Genomic DNA, 6540 nt, shown 5'->3' with positions numbered 1-6540 from the left:
GGGTGTTAGGAAAATATAAGTTGCTTCAATGGAAATGGTAAAAAAAAAATTTTACAACTCTAAGCAAAATATACAAATGAACAAGGATTGATTAAATAAAATTACAACTGTATATCAAAATATACATATAAATATGGAAAATGGTAGAAGAAGATAGTAATGAAAATACAACTCTATGACAAAATGATACAAATAAACTAGAAGTAGTAGAATGAAAGATATAGATGAGATTACAACTATAAAACAAAAAATACAGGTACAAGAGTAAATAGAGAATATGAGAAGAAGATGAAAGCAATAGTAAAAGAAGAAAAGAACAAGAACAAAAACAAAAACAATGAACAAAGAACTCTCACTCACACAACCAAAGTGAAGAGTGTTGGGGATCACCAATTTGAACAAGGTTTGAAACCTTTGTCTAAAAGTTATTTCCCCCCAACTCAAGCACTAAGGGAACTCTCACAATTTTAGAAATAGCTTTCTAGAATTATCAAGTCTCTAGGTGTTTTCTAGCCAAGTGCTCTAATTGATAGAAAAATTGTGTCTTACAAGTGAGTAATAGACTCTTATTTATAGAGTTTAGAGACACTCTTTGAATTTTAAATTTCACCAACCCCATGGTTGTTACCAATGATTCATTGGATGTTTATGGAATTAAAAAATGAGATTTGAGAGTTATTTGTGTTGTTAGAGTCATTCAAGAAATTGAAAAAAACTGAAATTTTGGCAGCCATCCTTCCCGGCCACAACCACGGGCATTGCTGGCCACGACCGTGGCTCTCTGTCACCCAGGTCGCGGCCACCAATGCTCCTGGCCGCGGCCACTAGCCAATTTCAACACACAAATTTGTGCTATTTTTTCCAAACGGTTCCAAATCATTCTCAATTAATTTTGTAACCCCCAAACACATTATTAGGGTTAAAATCAAGCCTCCAGCATCTATTTCTCTTATGGTTTTAAGAAATTCAACTCAAAATTGTGTAACAACAAATCTACACAATAATAGACAATATTTGGGAGTTACAAATTTGTAACTGAATTTGTAACACCAAATATATTACATATTTGAATAGTCTCATACATCCAAATATTGTAACTCTTTTTTATATGTTACAATATATGACACTCTTTGTCACATTTATTTAATCTAAAACATTATATTATAAAATAATATAACATTCCCCTACTAGATTAAATAATTATCTATTGTAACACTTATTTAATCAATGAACATATCTCCTACTTGATTAAATAATAACTCTCTCTTATAGAACAATTGCATTGGTGCATAAAGTAAAGTGTTTTTCAACTTAAACTTTACTATAGTGTAATTATAACAAAATTTGTTGAAAATTTGGTTATACTAGGCATTGAACCATCTTTCCATGATTAGAAATCGGTGATAACACACACACCTTTGCCATGTTCACTTGAGACCTCTATGTCTCGCTTTGCACTGTTAATGGCCATGTGCACTTTCCATTCATGAACGTTCTTGAGAATACTCTCAATTATCATGAGAGGTGGCACCACCCCTAGGTCCATATAGGTAGAACTCTTACATTATTTTGTTACCAAAAATACTTGTCTTCACAAGACTGAATTCTATTATTGACTTAAGTACAAGTACTCAACATCTCAGATGAGACTGTTTTGAGTACAACTAATATTCACTTGATTGACTTGTTAAGATATGTTACCATCAATCGTGAATCTATTTAAGGAGTTTAAGTACCATCCCTCGAGATGATGTAGTCTCTAAATCTCTCGTTAGTGGCTTAGTGAAAGGATCCACCAAGTTTTCACTTGTTCTCACATAGGATATTGAGATGACTCCTATTTGAATCAATTCTCTTACATATCCCTATATTAGACTAATGTGTCTAGACTTCCCATTACACACTCCGTTGTATGGTCTAGCCAATGTTGCTTGGTTATCACAATGTATCAATATAGTGGATACATTCTCTTTGATTAGGGGTATCTCCATCAAAAGATCCTTTAACCATTCGGCCTCTTTGCCAGTAGCAGCTAAAGCTATGAACTCTGCTTCCATAGTGGAATGAGATATACAGGTTTATTTCTTGGAACCCCAAGAAATTGCACCCCCACAAAGTGTAAATACACAACCAGTGGTGGACAAGTTGTCCCCAAAATTGGATATCCAACTTGCATCTGTATATCCTTCTAAGATTGAAGGAAATTTGGAGTAGTGAAGGCTTAGTCCTTTGGTTGTCTTATGATAACCTAGGACTCTCCCAATAGCCTTCCAGTGATCCACACTTGGATTACTTGTAAACCTACTAAGTTTACTTATCGCAAATGCTATATCAGGTCTAGTACATTGGGCAGCGTACATAAGACTCCCTATAGCACTTGCGTACTCCAATTGAGCCACCGTTCTTTCTTCATTCTTCTCTAGTCTTACACTATGGTCGAATGGAGTATTGGTATCTTTAACCTTGAGATGGTTAAATTGCTGTTCAATACTTTCTCAATATAGTGGGCTTGCCCCAACGCAAGACCCCCACTATGTTTCTTCACTTTGATACCAAGTATGGTGTCAACTTCTCCAAGATTTTTCATCTTGAAGGTTAATGATAGAAACCTCTTCGTTACTTCTATCCCTTTTGTGCTATCACTTAGAATAAGCATGTCATCCACATATAAGCAAACAATGATCACATATCCCTTAAAAGCTTTGGAATACAAACACTTATCTCCATTGTTATGCCTGAACCCATTGATGGCTTGATCAAATTTCTCATGTCATTGCTTAGGAGTTTGTTTCAATCCATATAAGGATTTTAGAAGTCTACACACTTTATGTTCATATCTTGGTAGGACAAACCCTTCGGGTTGTTCCATATAGACCTCCTCATTGAGGTCACCATTAAGGAATGTCGTCTTAACATCCATTTGATGAACATACAAGTTGTGTATAGAAGCTAAAGCAAACAAAATTCTTATAGAAGTTGTTCTTGCAACAGGCGCATAGGTATCAAAATAATCGATACCCTATTTTTGCCTAAACCCTTTAGCTACTAATCTAGCTTTAAAGGTTTGGATAGTGTCGTTAGTGTAGCATTTTCAACTAAATACCCACTTACACCCAATTGGCTTAGACCCCGATGGGAGGTCTATCAATTCCCAAGTGTTGTTGGAAAGAATGGAATCTATCTCATCATTGATGGCTTCTTTCCAAAATGCACTATCTCTTGATTTCATGGCTTCTCTATAAGTCTTAGGATCATCCTCAACGAGAAGTACAATAGGAATTTTCCTAATGACTTCCTCTCTATTTCCTTCTACCATGTAGAAAGAAATTCATTGAGAATCTATCTCATCCAATCCTAGACTTTTCTCCTTTCTAGCCCTTTGACTTCTTCTAAGTTCAATGGGTTGCTCTACATTCCTTTGACAATTCTCCTCTTGAGAATCATTTTCGAATGTAGATGCTTGAGAATTGTTCTCATATAACAAATTCTCCTTTGGAGATGTTGAAGCTTGAGAATTGTTGTCACATAACATGTTCTCAAAGAATTCAACTTCTCTATATTCAATCACAACATTAGACTCTAAGTCTAATAGCCTATAAGCTTTACTATTGTTGGCATAACCAACAAAAGCACACTTTTATGGCTCTTGAACCCAACTTTATTGTTCTCATTCCTAAACATGATGAAACCACTTCTTTTGATCAATTTCGGCCAATAAGTCTATGCAATGTGACACAAAAGTTGTGTCTAAGATTTTGGCTAATCAGTTGTATAAAGTTCTTCCATCCTTAATATCTCCTTATCAATCGGCTTTCGTTCCTGGTAGATGGATCGCAAAGAACACCTTTGGCTAGTGAGATCATGCATGGATTTCATGGTCAGCGAGGTAGGAAGGGATATGTAGGGATAAAGCAGGATATGTCGAAAGCCTATAATCGAATGGAATGGGGTTTTCTAGAAGTGGTTCTTCAAGCGAATGGGTTTTCCTCTATGGTTAGGAATTTGGTGGCTACGTGTATTTCTACGGTATCTTTCTCTGTTTTGTTGAATGGCATCCCTTTGAAGGAAATCATTCTCGTGCGGGATCTTCGTCAGGGACGGAGATCCTTTATCTCCTTATCTTTTCATATTTGGTAGCAAAGTCCTCCCCAAACTTTTGTTGAAAGTTGAAAGGAAATGAGCACTGGCTCGTTATGATGTGGTTGTTGACTATCCTAAAATTTCCCACCTCCTTTACGCTGATGATACTATGCTTTTCTATGAAGCGGACTATGCTCAAGTTAACATTCTCCAACAATGCCTTCATAAGTACAATTATTGGTCTAGCCAGCAGGTCAATATGAGCAAATCATCTATGATTTTCTCGAAGAATGTCCTTCAAGGTGATAAGGACAGAATCCGGGCCAAGTTGGGTTTCAAATTGAAGGACAAGATTGATATGTTCCTTGGAAATCCCTTGTGCATATCAAGGAATAGATATGCCAAATTTTTGTTCGATAAAGTGATGAATCGGTTGAAAGGTTGGCAAAACAAGCTGCTCTCCTAGGCGGGTAGGACCACCCTAATAAGTTATGAAATTCCATTTTTAGTAATTACCAAATTAATTAAACCAAGTAAATTAATTAAAGTGCGGAATAGTAATTAACTGTTTACACAGAATACAGTTTTGTCGGGACAGACACCAAACTTGTCACGACAGAAACTGAACACAATAAAAAGACAGTGCAAAACAATAAAGAACACAACGAATTTTTACAAGGTTCAGAAACCCTTTCGGATAACCTACTCCTTGGGGCCACGCCCAGAGAATAAAACCAATTAATAAAGAATCATAAGTACAAAAACATTGACTTAAACAAAACAAGACTCCCTCTTGAGATTTGCCGCAACTTGTTGTACTTCTCTTCACTAATCTGATCTTGATTGAAACGCTCAACCACTTGAACTCCCTTCAATGGCCAGCGAGTGCTTGCATCCTCCCGACGCAAGGCTTGTAAAAATCTTCTCCCGAAGACTATAAGCGTTGTGTTCAAATTACAATGTGTATTCACTCATGAACATGGTATAAACTCACCACTAAAAACTAAACACACATAATTCTACAAGATCACATGAATACTTATGATCTTGAATACAAAGAGGAACTCTCACAAATATTACAATAAAGCTCACGAATAATGCACCAAAGAGTTCACTTTTCTCACTGCCTTTAGAGCCCTATTTATAGAGTCTTTTTCATGCTCACAAAGACAGAGAAAGAATTCTTCTAATAAAGGCAAGAATCACAGAAGTTATTCTTGATTGATGAAGAGTTGCCTTTTTTAGAAAATGCTGATCCGACAGTTGCGATATCGGTGGGGACAGCTCAGACCTGTGTCAGATCAAAACAAGCTCAAAAAGGAAATAATAATTAATGACATTAAGAACCAGTTTCCTGATTTCAATCCTTGAGCTGCACTAAAATATATCAGCAAATAATCCAAAAACAACTTTGGGTAAGTACCGAATATTTGCAATATACTTTGTTTCCTTTATAAAAAAAATGAGACAATATATGCTAAATAAGGAAGCACATTATTGACCAAAATTCACACAAAAGGAAAGTGGATTTCCGAAATTTGAAATAAAGGAAACCAAACAATTCCGAAAATTACAATAAAGGAAAACAAATATTTCCGCAAATTATAATAAAAGGAAAATAATTATTTCCGAAAATAATAAAAGGAAACAATTAAATCAACCAATTTATCTTTTAAGAAAAAAGATATTTCTATAAAAATGCCAATTATAGGATTAACAATCTCCCCCTTTGGCAATTTTATAGACAAGGAATATCTATTTTTAAAAGATCCCTGCAAAACACAAGTAAGTGCTTAAAATCACAAGAGTCACAAAATGACTCCCCCTACGAAAGATAACCAAAGCATAGTTAACAAAGAACAATATGAAACAGCAGGGCAACATAATCAAAGTGCCAAAAATAGAGTTCTCTCCCCCTCATTGTCTAAGAAAATGCCAAAGAACAAAGGAAACAAAACCAAAAGAAAGACCCATCAAGTGTTCTTTTACGTCTATCAAAAGCAAAATAAAAATAGATCAAAGGGAACTGTAACCATCATGGAGCAGGAGAGGTGGATGCACTGATAAGGGCCAATGAAGCAAGAATTTGGCGCTGAGTATCCTCCATTAGAGGGAACTAGTCAGAAAGATGTGTAAGACCTGTCTGGACAGAAGCAAGAGCAGTTAGGACAGCAGGGGTGATAGGCTCCTTGGATTTCATGGCTGCTAGAATAGAAACAAGTGGAGACACACAAAGAACAAAAACCCTAAACACTTTGGTTTTACGTGAGAGAGACAAACAGGAAAAACACTGATTATAAAACAACCAAAGTGAATCTGAATAGAGTATTCGGTGCACAAATGAGGCAAGTTCAAAAAATGGGTAACCAGATTTTAGTGATAAATGCCAAAATATCTCCTCTTGTTTTTTTTTTTTTTTTAAAAAAAAAAATTCTTTCACACCTCAAAATTGGAAACTTT

This window comes from Humulus lupulus, chromosome 8 (genome assembly GCF_963169125.1).
Source record: "Humulus lupulus chromosome 8, drHumLupu1.1, whole genome shotgun sequence".
Lineage (NCBI taxonomy): Eukaryota > Viridiplantae > Streptophyta > Magnoliopsida > Rosales > Cannabaceae > Humulus > Humulus lupulus.
Note: the sequence above shows the minus strand (reverse complement) of the source record.